Here is a 16,426-nt window from a genome sequence, read left to right on the forward strand (position 1 = left end):
GGCTTCCTCCTCCTCTTGTTGTACGTTTTCTTCAAGGTCAGATTCGGAACTGGTTGGATGATGCTCTTGCTGGTTCCTAGCTCTCCTTAACTTCCTCTCAAAATCGTCGTCAAAATCCAAGATGTTTGTACGAATCGGTTGAGAGCTTCTAGTCATACATTAGTACCTAAGAAACAAGAAACAAAAATTAGGTCAGAAACTTAAATTAAGTCAGAAACAAAGTGAAATAAAAGAAACGAAAACAATCCAAGGGATTAGCAAAATTGCTAATCCCCGGCAACGGCGCCAAAAATTTGATGCGAAATAGATTAAGCACACAAATTAAACCCTCTTTTTGTCAAATTGTAGCAAAGATGTAAGTAGGGATCGTTCTAGACCGGGGATTAGGAGGGATTGCTAAACGCTTGGAAACTGACTTAAACACTCAAAAACAAAGTTAAAAACACTAAACTAGACTCAAAGAATGCAAAACTAAAAGTTAAAACACTTAAACAAACCTAAAACTTAAAACAGCAACTAGAAGGCTCAAAACTGCCTAAAAACCACTTTCTGGGCAGTTTTGAGCACCTACACTAATTTGGACGAAATTTGATGAAAACTTGAATCAAAATACTTAGAAACACAAATCAAAACACTTTCTAACTAATCTAAGACTTCAAATAAAAGGGGGATTTGTTTTGGACGAAAATTTAACACAAAACAGAAACTTGAAACTAAACAGATTGTAAAAACGATTTTGGTGAAATAGATGGATAAAAGGCTAGTTAGGAGGTTCTTCTCCACACATGTCACACTTGCAAACAAAACGATTTTCAGTTGTTCTTCCGATAAACTATGAATACTCAACGCCCCAAGTTAACCGTGAATTGCACTAATTAACCCTCAGTTTTTCCAGAATTTATCAAGTTGGATGATTGCATACGACAACTCAAAACATTCCCTACAAGTTCCCTACATGAATTGCATAATAGAGATACAAGCAAGAATCATTACGTTCTATGAAAAACATAAGCATTGACGAAGCATTTGTTACTATGAATTGCATGAAACTTATGCTAAGAATTCATTCAACGCGATCGTTTTCAAGCGATCTTCACTACTTGTGATTATAAGATTATAACTATTAGGTGAAACTCCCTCATAATCTAGCATCATATTCATGCATGAAAACTAAGCGTGCACTCTCAATCAACATACATAAATAAGTATCAATCAAATAGATGAACGAATTGAATCCACAACTTATGAAATAACAACTGAATGTAATCGAATCAAATTGCAAGCATGTACATGGTTTCGAATCACCCCCCAACTAAGGGGGTTTAGTTCCTCATACTCACAACACAAAGTTTATTGAATTGAAACATCGAAGACATAAGAAAGATTACACCTAAAATGCCAAAGAAGTCCACTTTGAATTCTGCACAGAAAGCTCCTCTTTCTTCTTCTCCTTGTTGCGGCAGAGTTGGTTTAGGGGGTTTTTGGATGGGTTTGGATGACTTTGGATGATGGAGAATGGTGGAAAACTATCTAGGATAGGTGTAGGGCACGGCTAGGAAGGTTTGGGGTCAGAGAATATGGATTTGGGTGTAGGTTGGGCTCGGCAAAGGTGAGGGACAGGTTCTGGCGTGAATGGAGTTTCTGGATGTGTTTTTGGTTTTTTAGAAGGGAGTTAGGATGGTAGGGTGGTGCGGCAAGGTGTGGGAAAGAGTTATGGAGGTGTGGAATGGTGTCTAAAGGTGGAGGATGGTGGCTGGAATGGATGAATGGCTGCGGCAAGGAAGGGATTTGGGTGATGGTGGCTGCGGCAAGGTGGGGAAAGGGATGTAGTTTTCTGATTTTTATGGAGAGGGAAGAAGAAGTTCGGCTAGGGTGGTAAAACACAAATATATAAGCACCTAAAACCCTAATGAAATCAGATTAGACCACAATGGGCTAGGGTTTGTGCGGCACTTAAGTGAACATGGGCTAGGGTTTAACATGGCAGATTTTAGATGATTAGGCCCTAGGGTTCGGCATGGGTTGAAGGTCCACAAGGAAATTTGGGTTTAGGTCATCTAAAAGCCCAACGCCAAGAATAGAAACTCTCGAAAATGGAAACCTCCAAGAATAGAAACTTCCAACTTTAGAAACTTTGGTTGCCAATTCCGATTTAGGAAAGATCAACCCAAAATGGAAACTTTTAGGCTTAGCTTTCCTACTTCAAGTAGGAAACCTCAAATCATCAACTCTTCAATTCCATCCCAACCTTGCGTTCCAAGCATGTCCTTTTCAATCCAAGCTCACATTTTGCTCCAAAAGCTCCAATTTGCATCGTTTCATGTAATACGTCCGCTAAACCTGAAAACACAAGAAAGTAGCTTAAAAGACTACTTTAACGAAGAAAACATAACAAAGATGCATAAGAACTAGCTAACTAAGGCGCATAAATATGCTCCTATCAGCAACTAGTGGAGGTCGCTTATAAACGATCGTGTTAAGTGAATTCTTGGCAAAAGTTTCATGCTTTTCATAGTTACAATTGCCTTGTCAATGCTTATAGTTTTCATGAAACTTAATGATCTTTGATTGTACCTTTATTGTGCTTTTCACGTAGGGGACTTTTAGAGAATGCTTTGAATTGTTGTATGTGCTTTCCCATCCAATTCATTAGCTTAAGGAGAACTTGAAGGTTAAAAAAGTGTTGTCACAGTTAACCTGGAGTATTGAGTTTCATGACTTATTGAGAGAAGCAATTGGAAATCAATTTGAATGCAAGTGTGCCATGTGTGGAGAAGAACCCTCTAGTTACCCCATATCTCATCAATTCAGGTAAAGTTGCTTAAGAATCTGTTTAAATTGTTCTTGTTTTAATTTACTTATTTTCGTCCAAAACCAAACCCCCTTTACTTTGTTAAGTCATATTAGTTAGAACTTGTCTTAGATTGTGTATTTAGGTGTTTTGAGCCTTTAGAAACCCAAATTTCGTCCAAATTGTGTTTAGAGCTCAAAACTGCCCAGTTTGTGGTTTTAGGCAGTTTTGAGTCTTTTGGTTGCTGTTTTGGGTCTTTTGGTTTGTTTTAGTGTTTAAATTTTAGTTTTGCATTCTTTGAGTCTAATCTAGTGTTTTAAACTTTGTTTTTACGTTTCTAAGTCAGTTTAGAGTAGATTAGCAATCCCTCCTAATCCCCGGTCCAGAACGATCCCTACTTATCCATACTACAATTGTCAACAAGAGGGTTTAATTTGTGTGTTAAGTTAATTGACACATCAAATGGGCAGCGAGGGTGCAAGATCCGATTCATCCATCTTAAGAACATAGAAATCCGCAGGAAAGATCAAATGATTAACCTGCACCAAAACTCCCTTTGGATAGGCATTAGATCTATCGGCCAATTGTATGATAACACCATCATTTTTCAATGCTCCTAAGTTCATAGATGCATAAATGGAATATGGCATAACATTTATAGAAGCACCTAAATCAAGCATGGCAGATTCAAATCTAGTGTTACCAATGACACAAGGAATGGTAAAACTACCCGGATCTTTGCATTTGGGAGGTAGTTTGCGTTGCAAGATGGCGGACACATTCTCACCTACCTTTACCACTTCCTTAGTCGACATCCTCTTCCTAGTGGTGCACAACTCCTTCAAAAACTTGGCGTACCTCGGGACTTGCTTGATTGCATCCAACAAAGGTATGTTTACTTGAACTTTCCTAAATGTCTCAAGGATGTCCTTTTCAGCTTCCTCCTTCTTTGTTTGCATAAACCTACTAGGAAAAGGAACATTCGAAGGAAAAACATTAGTAGGAACCGAATTTGACACATTTTTACCTTTATTGGCCGATTTGGACAGATTGGGGACATTAGAAGCTTGCGGCAAAGGTGCTCCCACCTTTGCCGTGAGTGGGCTTGCTTCCTCCTCTTCAATTTCCAGTTTTTCAACCTCTTTGGGACCTGATTGTGATGGTGTAGGACCTGCCCCAATCTCTTTTCCACTTATCAAGAGTATGACCTTTGCACTTTCAAAGCCTCCCTTCGGGTTTGGAATGGTAGAACTAGGGAGTTGGCCTTAGTCTCGAAACTTTCCCATGAACTCGGCAATCTGCCCCACTTGCTTTTCCAACTCATCCACCGTCTTGTCCCTAGTTTGCATACCTTGTGCCATAGAAGTTAGTAAGTTAAAAATCTGATCATTATCAATTGAAGAACCTGATTTTTGGGCGGGTTGTGCTTGGTTTTGAGTTGGTGCAAACGGCTTTTGGTAGAAACCCGGGGGTTCTTGCCTAAAGCCTCCTTGTTGTTGTGGTTGTTGGGGTTCCCTCCACTTGAAATTTGGGTGGTCTCACCAACCTGGATTGTATGAATTGGAATATGGATCGTTCCTTGGTTGGGTTTGGCCTTGAAACCCAATAGCATTGGCGCTCTCCCATCCACCATTTTCAATCAATTGTGGGCATTTTTCAGAGGCATGTCCTTGGATAGAACATACACCACACACCATTGGTCCTTGCAACCTCATACCTTCGGCCATCTGAGAAACAATAGAAGTAAGATTAGCTAATTGTGAATGAATGTCGGGTGTGGAACTTACCTCATGAACATGTTGCCGTAGGGGTCCTCTTTGGCCTACTCCTTCGTATTGTTGAGCGTTCAACGCTCGATTAGCAATCAAGATCTTGGCAGCCATAGGTGTTTTGTCTACCAATGCTCCACCCGCCGAGGCATCGAGCATTTGACGTTCTAGTGGTAGGAGCCCTTCGTAGAAGTATAGCAAGAGCAACTCCTCCTTCATCTGATGCTGTGGACAAGAAGCAACAAGTGATTTAAATCGTTCATAATATGTAGGAAAAGACTCACCTTTATCTTGTTGAATTCCACTTATTTTTTTATGAAGAAGAATGATGCGAGAAGTTGGGAAAAACTTCTCCAGAAATGCCCTCTTCATACTCTCCCAAGATGTGACAGTGCCGGGAGCCAACTCGTATAACCAATCCTTGGCTTTATCCATCAAAGAGAATGGAAAAGCCTTCATCTTCAAAATACTTCCATCAACGTTGACGGGAGTCATGCTTGAACACACCACTTCAAATTCTTTCAAATGTTTATTTGGATCTTCCATGGACAACCCATGGTATTTTGGAATATGGTGGAGCAAACTTGACTTTAACTCGAACTCTTCAGTTTTTCCTTGGGCAGCCGTGGGATATTGGATGCACAAGGGTGCGGCATTATCGAATCCCGAGGCGGAAAGCTCCTTGAGTGTACGATTGTCCATGGCCATGCCTTGAACTTCTCCACCTACTTGTGCGTTAGGTTCCTCCTCCTTTTCTTGTACGTTTTCTTCAAGGTCAGATTCGGAATTGGGTGGATTGTGTTCTTGCTGGTTTCTAGCTCTTCTCAAATTCGTCTCAAAGTCGTCGTCAAAGTCCAAGATGTTCGCACGAACCGTTTGAGAACTTCTAGTCATAAACTAGTACCTAAGAAACAAGAAACAAAATTAGGTCAGAAACTTAAACAAAATCAGAAACAAAGTGAAATAAAAGAAAAAAAAAAAAAAAAAACAATCCAAGGGATTAGCAAAGTTGCTAATCCCCGGCAACGGCGCCAAAAATTTAATGCGTAAATTAACTAAACACACAAATTAAACCCTCTTGTTGACAATTGTATATGGATAAGTAGGGATCGTTCTGGACCGGCGATTAGGAGGGATTGCTAAACACTTGAAAACTGACTTAGAAACGTAAAAACAAAGTTTAAAACACTAGATTAGACTCAAAGAATGCAAAACTAAAGTTTAAAACACTAAAACAAACCAAAAACTCAAAACAGCAACCAAAAGACTCAAAACTGCCTTAAAAACACTTTCTGGGCAGTTTTGAACACAAAGCACCAAATTGGACGAATTTGGGTTTTAACTTGTACGAAAACACTTAAAAACATAAACCAAAACACTTTCTAACTAATCTAGGACTTCAAAATAAATGGGGATTTGATTTGGACGAAAATAAACTAACAAAACAGATTGCAAAGTAAAAACAGATTTGAAAACGATTTTGGGGTTTTAAATGGACGATGGATTAGTTAGATGATGCGAAATAGATAAGCACACAAATTAAACCCTCTTTTTGTCAAATTGTAGCAAAGATGTAAGTAGGGATCGTTCTAAACCGGGGATTAGGAGGGATTGCTAAACACTTGAAAACTGACTCGATAATGTAAAAACAAAGTTAAAACACTAAACTAGACTCAAAGAATGTAAAATTAAAAGTTAAAACACCAAAACAAGGTAAAGGAACCAAAACAGCAAATAAACACTCAAAACTGCCTTAGAAGCACAATCTGGGCAGTTTTGAGTACTAACACAAATTTGGACGAATTTATGTTATAACTTGACTCAAAACACTAGAAAACATAAACTAACACACTTTCTAACTAATCTAAGACTCTAAAATAAAGGGGGATTTTGTTTTGACGAAAATTAAAATAAAGAAAACAGATTGGAAATAGGGCAGATTGTAAAAACGATTTTTGTGAAATAGATGGGTAGAAGGCTAGTTAGGGGCTCTTTCTCCACACATGACAAGTATGCAAACGACTCAATTTCCAGTTATTCCTTCGTTGAATTATGAATGACAATGCCCCAAATTAACCGTGACATCACTAGTTAATTCTCAAGTTTTCCTTGTGTTATTGGATTGGATGACATCATTCGACAACCCAAAGCATTCCTCAAAAGTTCCCTACATGACATCATAATAAAGATACAATCAAAGATCATTACGTTCAATGAAAACTATAAGCATTGACAAAGCACTTGCAACTATGACATCATGTCACTCATGTTAGGAATTGAACTTAACGCGATCGTGACTAGCGACCTTCACTACATATGAATATAAGTGTGTGACGATTATGTGAAACAACCTTATATTCTAGCAACATATTCATGCAAGCCAATTAAGTGTCGACCCTTAATTAACAAACACAAATAAGTTATTACTCGCACAGTTAAGTGATAGGAGCGTATTTATGCGCCTTAGTTAGCTAGTTCTTATGCATTTCCATGGTGTTTTCTTAGTTAAAGTAGTCTTTTAAGCTAGTTTTATGTGTTTTCAGGTTTTAAGGCCAAAGGATGCAAGAAGATGCATTTTGGAGCTTTTTGGAGCAAAATTGGGCTTGGAATGATTATCACATAATTGGAGCCAAGGTTTGGACGAATTTGAGGACTTGAAGATGATGATTCCTACTTGAGCAAGGTTTCCTAGTTGAAGTAGGAAAGTGCTTACATGAAGGAGGATTCCTAATCGACGAAGGATTCCTAATCAACGAAGGATTCCTAATTGAAGATGGATTCCTAATCACATGAGGATTCCTAGAAGAACAAGGATTCCTACTCCAACAAGGATTCCTACTTGAAATAGGAAAGTTAAGCCAAAGTTTCCTACTTTGGTTTGATTTTTCCTAAATGTCCCTAAAAGTTCCAGCAATTATGAAGACTTCCTAAGCATTCTAGGACATCAAATACACATCTCTTGCACCTTTTGAACCCTTGCCACACTCCCCTTGGTATTTCCTCTTCCTTATTTCCTGATTCTAGGCTTTAAAACACTTTCCTTTTGTGTTTTAAACCCTAGCCGAATTTCCCTTGCTATTTCCTTTAAGTTTCTGATTTTATTTCCTAATCAACCTAGGGTTTTAATTTCTGTTTTCCTTTAAATAAACCTCTTGGTTGCAGCCACAAAAAAATTCCATTCAGCCACACACTCTCCAAAATTCGTCAAAACCCATCCACAACCTCAGAAACCATTCCTCCTCCATCTCTGCCGATTTCCACCACCATTCTTCATATCCACACCTTCCACACAACACCCACACACCATCCCCAAGCCTTGCCGTGCCTCTATACCATCCATAATCCATTCTACATCACAAAAACAGCCCAGAAACCACACCATCCCAATCTGCCGCAAGGGGAAGAGAAGGAGACAGTTCACAAAGTTGTTTGGCTCTTCAATCTGAGTTGTTGAACAATTTTAGGTGTATTCTATCTTATATTTCAATGTCTACTTCTTGTAATCTTTGTTTTTCATTGAGTATGATTGGCTAAATTCGTTTTGGCTAAGGGTGTATTCGAAACCATGTTTATTTATGTGAAATAAATTGATTACTTCCAGTTATCGTTTCATAAGTCGTGAATACAATTTGCTTAACCGTTTAATTCAAAACTTATTCTTGTATGTTGATTGAGAGTGCACACTTGATTTGCATGCTGGAATTTGGTGCTAGAATATAAGTTTGTTTCACCTAATCGTTATGAATTTATATTCGCAAGTAGTGAAGATCGCTAGTCACGATCGTGTTAAGTAGATTCATGGCAGGAGTATCATGCTTTTCATAGTTACAATTGCCTTGTCGATGCTTATGATTTCCAAAGAACTTAATGATTCTAACTTGTATCTTTATCATGCTGTTCATATAGAGAACTTGTAAGGAATAATTTGTTTGCGATGCATATTCATCCAATTCAATGATTCTAGGGAAATCTGAAAGTTAATTTAAGCGAACCTAATTAACTTGGAGTGTCGAGGTTCATAATTTATTGAATTGATAACTGGAAATCGATTTACGTTGCATAAATTTCATGGGTGGAGAAGAACCCCTTAGCCATTCCATCATCCATTGATTCATCACATTTAGTTTACAATCTGTTTTAATTTACAATCTGTGCATTTAGTTCAAATTCGTCCAAACACAATTCCCCCATATTTTGTTAAGTTTGAGTCTTCATAATCTGTCCTCTTTGGTGTTTTTAAGTATTTTGAGTCATAAGTTTTGTCAAATTCGTCCAAATCTTGTCTTAGTTGCTGTTTGAGTCAATTAACTTGTTTTAGTCAGTTTTGGGCAGATTTGAGTGTTTCAAATCTGTTTTGAATCTTAGTAGTCTAATTAGAGTCTTTAAGTTTAGTTTTTGTGTTTCTAAGTCGATTTGTATTAGATTAGCACCCCTAGTTAATCCCCGGTTAGAACGATCCCTACTTACATCATTACTACAATTGCCACAAATAGGGTTTAATTTGTGTGTCAAGTTAATTTTCACATCAAATTTTGGCGCCGTTGCCGGGGATTAGCAAAGTTGCTAATCCCTCGTTATTTATTTTTGTGTTATTTTTGTTTGTTTTAAATTCAGTTTCTGACTTGGTTTCTTGTTTTCTTGTTTTAGGTATGAGTGTATGACTCGAAGTTCCAAATCTGTCCAAGCAAACATTTTGGAGTTCGACGACGATTTTGAGCGAACTTTGAGAAGAACAAGAAGGCAACAAGCACTCAATCCACCTAGCCCGGAACCTCATTGCGAAGAAAACGAATTTGAAGAGGAAGAAGAGCCCACGGCTAGAGTTGTAGAGGAGAACCAAGAGATGGCAGCGGACAACCGAACCATTAAGGAGCTTTCTGCCTCGGGTTTGGATAATGCAGCCCCTCTTTGCATCCAATACCCCGCGGCAGCCCAAGGGAAGACCGAAGAGTTCGAATTGAAGTCGAGCTTGTTACATCATGTTCCAAAGTACCATGGGCTGTCCATGGAAGACCCAAACAAACACTTGAAGGAGTTTGAAGTTGTTTGTTCAAGCATGACGCCGGTAAATGTTGATGGCAACATTTTGAAGATGAAAGCTTTTCCATTCTCTCTAATGGATAAAGCTAAAGATTGGTTGTATGAATTGGCCCCGGGGACGGTTACCTCGTGGGAGAGCATGAAACGAGCGTTTTTGGAAAAATTCTTTCCAACCTCAAGAGTCATTCTTTTGAGGAAACGCATTAGTGGCATCCAACAAAGCCAAGGTGAGTCATTTCCAACATATTATGAACGTTTTAAAACTCTTGTTGCTTCTTGTCCACAGCATCAAATGAAGGAGGAGTTGCTCCTTCAATACTTTTACGAAGGACTCCTTCCCATGGAACGCCAAATGCTAGATGCCTCGGCGGGTGGTGCATTGGTGGACATGACTCCGGTGGCTGCCAAGACTCTCATTGCGAACCGAGCACACAACGCACAACAATATGAAGGTGTTGGGCAGAGAGATACCCCACGGCCACATCATGTAAATGAGGTAAGTTCTATTTCTGAGTTACAATCCCAAATGGCTAACCTCACTTCTATGTTATCGCAGTTTGTTGAAGGCCCCAAAACGCAAGGAACTACAATCTGTGGTGTATGCTCCATTCAAGGACACCAATCGGATCAATGCCCTCAATTAATTGAAAATGGAGGGTGGGAATCTGCCCATGACGTGGGTTATGGGAATCAAAACCAACCAAGGGGTGATCCTTTCTCTAATACATACAATCAAGGATGGCGTGACCACCTAAATTTCAGATGGAGAGATGCACAACAACCTGCCCAACAAGGTGGATTCCGACAACCTCCGGGTTTCTTTCCAAGGCCAATGGCACCACAACCACCTCCTCAAGCACAATCATCACAAAACAACTCAGGTACTTCTATGAATGATGATAAAACTTATCAATTACTGACCACAATGGCGCAGGGATTGCAGACCCAAGCAAAGGAAGTTAATGAGCTCAAGAAGCAAATGGGCCAAATGGCAGAATTTTTGGGGCAAATTCGTGAGAATGGTAAGTTACCAAGCACTACGGTAGTCAATCCTAAGGGTGGGTTCGAATCTGCAAAAGCTATCACCCTAAGAAGTGGAAAAGAAGTAGGAAGCAAAGCACATGAATCTGCCCAAAACAAGGAGGAGGAGCCATCACACCCCACGGCAAGGGTGGTACCACCTATGCCGCAGCCACCTAAGCCCTCCCATCCGTCCACCTCAGGTAATGTTGTTCCAAATGTTGTGAATTCAAACACTAATCTGCCCAATGTTCCTTTCCCTCGCAGATTTGCACAATCAAAGAAGGAAGAGAGCGAAAAAGACATTTTGGATACCTTCCGGAAAGTCCAAGTAAACATTCCTTTACTTGATGCCATTAAGCAAGTACCCAGGTATGCAAAGTTTTTGAAAGAGTTATGCACAACTAGGAAAAGAATTTCAAACAAAGAAGTTGTGAAAGTAAGCGAAAATGTATCCGCGGTTTTGCAACGAAAGTTGCCTCCAAAGTGTAAGGATCCGGGGAGCTTTACTATCCCATGTATAATTGGAAACACTAGATTCGAACAATGCATGTTAGATCTAGGTGCTTCTATTAATGTTATGCCATATTCCATTTATGCATCTATGAATCTTGGTGAGTTAAAACAAGATGGCGTTATAATTCAATTGGCCGATCATTCTAACGTTTATCCCAAGGGAGTCCTTGAGGATGTTTTAGTGCAGGTCAATCACCTTATCTTTCCTGCAGATTTCTATGTTTTGGAAATGGAGGATTCGAGCCATGCTCCATCATTGCCAATCTTGCTAGGGCGTCCATTCATGAAAACAGCAAGGACAAAGATAGATGTGTTTACAGGAACTTTGACCATGGAGTTTGATGGGGACATTATTAACTTTAATCTTTCTGACACCATTAAATATCCAATTGAGGACCATTCTTGTTTTGCTATTGATATTGTTGATTCTTTGGCGCAGGTGCATTTGGATCAAATGAATGAAGATGCACTTGAGGTAGCCCTAGTGCACGGTATAGGAGCAAGAATGGGGTGTGGGGGAAGCCAAGCAACCCACGGCATGCAATCTGACCATGTTGCCGTGCCCCCTTGTGGTGAAGTGATTGAGATGGTTGCTGCCCTCGAGTCATTGCCCTCACACTTTGGTAAGTCTCCACTCTCAATTCTAGATTCGGTTTTGACTAACAAGTTGCTTCCATCAATTGTGCAGCCACCTACACTTGAGTTAAAGCCGTTACCTAGTCATTTGAAGTACGTTTTCTTGGGAGAAGATGAGACACTCCCCGTCATCATATCTAGCTCACTCACGGCCCAAGAAGAAGATAAGTTGATCAAGGTGTTAAGGGAGCACAAATCTGCCATTGGGTGGACCTTGGCGGATATCAAAGGCATTAGTCCCACCACGTGCATGCATCGCATCCTTTTGGAGGAGGGAGCCAAGCCATCTCGTGAAGCTCAACGTCGCCTTAATCCACCCATGTTGGAAGTTGTGAAAAAAGAAGTTATAAAATTGCTTGATTGTGGTGTTATATATCCTATTTCTGATAGTCGTTGGGTGTCACCCGTGCAGGTTGTTCCGAAGAAGTCCGGAGTCACGGTGGTGAAGAATGAAGAACAAGAACTTGTACCCACTCGTGTTGTGACCGGTTGGCGTGTCTGTATTGATTACAGGAAGTTAAATGCCATGACAAGGAAGGATCACTTTCCATTGCCATTCCTTGACCAAATGTTAGAAAGGTTAGCCGGTTATACATTTTATTGCTTTCTTGATGGATATTCCGGATATAACCAAATTGTGATAGCTCCGGAGGACCAAGAGAAGACAACTTTCACGTGCCCCTTTGGCACCTTTGCATATAGACGCATGCCATTTGGTTTGTGCAATGCCCCCGCGACATTTCAACGATGCATGGTGAGTATATTTTCTGATTATGTGGAGAAAATTATTGAAATCTTCATGGATGACTTTAGTGTGTTTGGTAATTCATTCGATCATTGCTTGCATAATCTGACCTTAATTTTGAAGCGTTGTGTTGAAACGAATCTTGTGCTTAATTGGGAAAAATGTCACTTCATGGTTAAGCAAGGTATTGTTCTAGGACATATTATTTCTGAAAAAGGCATTGAAGTGGATAAATCTAAAGTAGACCTTGTTCGTCACTTACCCTCTCCAACTTCGGTTAGAGAGGTTCGTTCGTTTCTTGGTCACGCAGGTTTTTATCGGCGTTTCATAAAGGATTTCTCCAAGATTGCACAGCCACTATGCCGATTGCTCCAAAAAGAGGTGGTGTTCGAGTTTGATGATGCATGTTCCACGCCCTTCAAGCACTTGAAGGAAGCTCTCACTTCGGCTCCCATTATCACACCTCCAGATTGGAGCCTTCCATTCGAGTTGATGTGTGATGCTTCGGATTATGCCATTGGTGCTGTTTTGGGGCAGCGAAAGAACAAACAACCTCATGTTATTTATTATGCATCTAGGACACTAAATGATGCTCAATTAAATTACTCAACCACTGAAAAAGAATTACTTGCTGTGGTATTTGCATTAGATAAGTTCCGATCATATTTACTTGGTACTAAAGTTATTATTTTTACTGATCATGCAGCCCTCAAGTATTTGCTCACGAAAAAGGAGGCCAAGCCTAGGTTAATTCGATGGATGTTGCTTCTACAAGAGTTTGACATCGAGATTCGAGATAAGAAGGGCGTGGAGAATGTGGTGGCTGACCACCTAAGCCGAATGGTGCATGAGGAAGCATTGCCAATTTCTGAAACCTTCCCCGATGAACAACTACTGTCGATCCAGGTAAGTGAGCCTTGGTATGCAGATTTAGTGAACTTTTTGGTGTCTAAACATATCCCTAGCACACTTAATAGGAATCAAAGTGATAAGCTTAAAAAGGATGCTAGGTTTTATGTTTGGGATGATCCATACCTTTGGAAATTTTGTCCCGATCAGATTGTACGACGTTGTGTGAATGAATCTGAGTTTCAATCTATTTTAACATTCTGTCATTCGTATGCATGTGGGGGACATTTTGGCACCCAACGCACTGCCCTTAAAGTCTTAGAATGTGGGTTTTATTGGCCAACCATTTTTAGGGATGCTAGGACATTTTGCCTTACATGTGATCGTTGTCAACGAATGGGTAATATAAGTGCTAAGGATCAAATGCCACAAAACCCTATACTTTCTGTTGAAATATTTGATGTGTGGGGCATTGATTTTATGGGTCCTTTTCCTTCCTCACATGGGTTTCTTTATATCTTGTTGGCAGTGGATTATGTTTCCAAATGGGTGGAAGCAAAAGCCACCCGTACTAACGATTCCAAAGTTGTGGCAGATTTTGTGAAGTCTAACATTTTTGCTAGGTTTGGAATGCCCCGAGTCCTCATAAGTGATGGTGGTTCACATTTTTGTAATCGCACCATCGAGGCGCTGCTCAAGAAGTATAATGTTACACATAGGGTTTCGACACCCTATCATCCTCAAACAAGTGGGCAAGCCGAGGTGTCGAATCGGGAGATAAAACAGATTCTTGAGAAGACGGTTGGGCCAACAAGAAAAGATTGGAGCTTGAGGTTAGAGGATGCATTGTGGGCTTATAGGACAGCCTATAAAACACCCATAGGCATGTCCCCATTTCGGCTTGTTTATGGCAAACCGTGTCACCTACCTGTGGAGTTGGAGCACAAAGCTCATTGGGCCGTGAGGAAGTTCAACATGGATGTAGATGAGGCGGGAATTCATCGTAAGCTCCAATTGAACGAACTTGAGGAGATACGGAATGAAGCTTATGAGAATGCTCGCCTTTACAAGGAAAAGACAAAGGCCTTTCATGATAAGATGATCCGCACCAAGTCCTTTGTTGTTGGACAGAAAGTGTTGTTGTTTAACTCTCGTCTTCGTCTATTTCCGGGTAAGTTACGTTCACGTTGGATTGGACCCTTTGTTATTACTAATGTTTTTCCTCATGGTGCAGTCCAAGTTCGTAGTTTCAAAACAGGTCAAGAGTTCAAAGTGAATGGGCATCGATTGAAGCCTTACTACGAGAACTTTGTAGAACATGTTGTGGAAGAAACAACCCACTATGCCGTGGGTTCCCATGAGGGTTGATCAAGTGGAGCATCGTCCGGCTGCAAGACGTAAAAGAAAGCGCTTCGTGGGAGGCAACCCATGCAATCAACAAAGGAATCTCTTGGAATCACTCCAATTCCAGATTTGAATTTCTCAAACCCTTCTCTTTGTTGTTTACCATCTGCCATGATTAGTGTGTTTAGTTGCTGTTTGTTTGTTTGATTTTTGTTTATGTTAGTTTATGCTTGAAACATTGAGGACAATGTTTGATTTAAGTGCGGGGGGGGTAAACAATATGTTTGCATGAAAATTCGTGGGTTTTATTCACCTATCACTTACAATGTTGTTTCTTGCTGTTTTAAGTGTTTTTAGTATGTTTTGAAGCATTTTGGTGTGTTTAGACATAGAAATCCGAAAATCTCATAAAAATTTGAAAAATTTGTTTTGAAAAACCCAAAAAGAGTTGTTTTTGTGTGTTTGTTTGTGTCTTAGGGTACCTTCCAACACAATGATGAGGATTTGGTTTTTAATTACATGGCTGTTAAAGAGAGTTATTAACATGGATGAAAGTTTGATTTACTCTTTGTTTATGCTTAGTTGTGGTTATAACTCATGAATTCACATGCAATCATAAAGGAAAAATCAGTTTTTGTAACATGCTTGAAGGAAGGAACTCAAACTAACGCTACAACCTTGTGAGACTTGAGCCTAAACGTTTATTTGGAGAGTTAAATTCTGTGCATTCTTTGTTTTCTAAGTCGTTGCATGATCTCATTATTCTTTGCTTGGTTGCTACTTAGAAGGCGTTTCATCATTTAGTTCCAAATACTAGAGCTCATGCCCGTTCCATTCAAAGCATGAAATTGATTTGCATACCACATATTCAAGATGAAGTTGTGTAGTGAACTAGAGCCAAAAAGCCGAACCCTATACACATGTTTTGTAGGTATAAACCCCCTTGAGCCATGTTTTAGCCCATTGTCTTTGTTAACCCACATTACACCTACCTAGCCTAGATTAGGACCATCCATACCCTTGTTCTTGAAGCATAGTAAAGCATGATTCAAATTGAATCCCTTTTGATTAATGTATGGCAGAAAACAAGTGTGGGGGAATTTGTATGTGTGTTTTGATATGCCAAGAAAAGAAATAAGGCATGAGTGAAAATAAAAAGAAAAAAAAAAAGAGTATGAAATAAGTGAAAATAAGTTCACATGTTTATGGTAGTTGAAGAAAGGGTCCAAAACATTGAATATGGCCCTAAGAGTTGTATGAATCTTCCCCTTGTGTGTCTAAGTGAGTTTCTGCAATCATAAGTGATTCTAAGTCTAGATTTCATTACTTTGCTTATTATGCTTTAAGAACGTTTGTTTTCCTTACCTTTCGTTGTTAGCCAATCACCCCTAGCCCCGTTACAACCCTTAACTTCAATCTTGAGTGTTGTGCGTTTCAATATGTGGAGTTTGAAATTGGTATGAGCATATGGTGTCACTGGTTCTCGCATCTAAGTAGTAGCATTCCATTCATGAGATCATATATATACACATGTTAATAAATTCCAGAAATTGCTCTCTTTGCTAATACATATGTGAGTACTAGTCTACATGTTTACATCAATCTTCTCACATATACTTAGTGTAGGGTGTGTAGTCAGAAAATCGGAGTGAAAATAAGAGTGTATCTTGTAAGGAATTAAGCGAATTCTCTAAGGCATGTTACTACATTCAAAAC

This window comes from Malus domestica, chromosome 01 (genome assembly GCF_042453785.1).
Source record: "Malus domestica chromosome 01, GDT2T_hap1".
NCBI classification, from domain to species: Eukaryota; Viridiplantae; Streptophyta; class Magnoliopsida; order Rosales; family Rosaceae; genus Malus; species Malus domestica.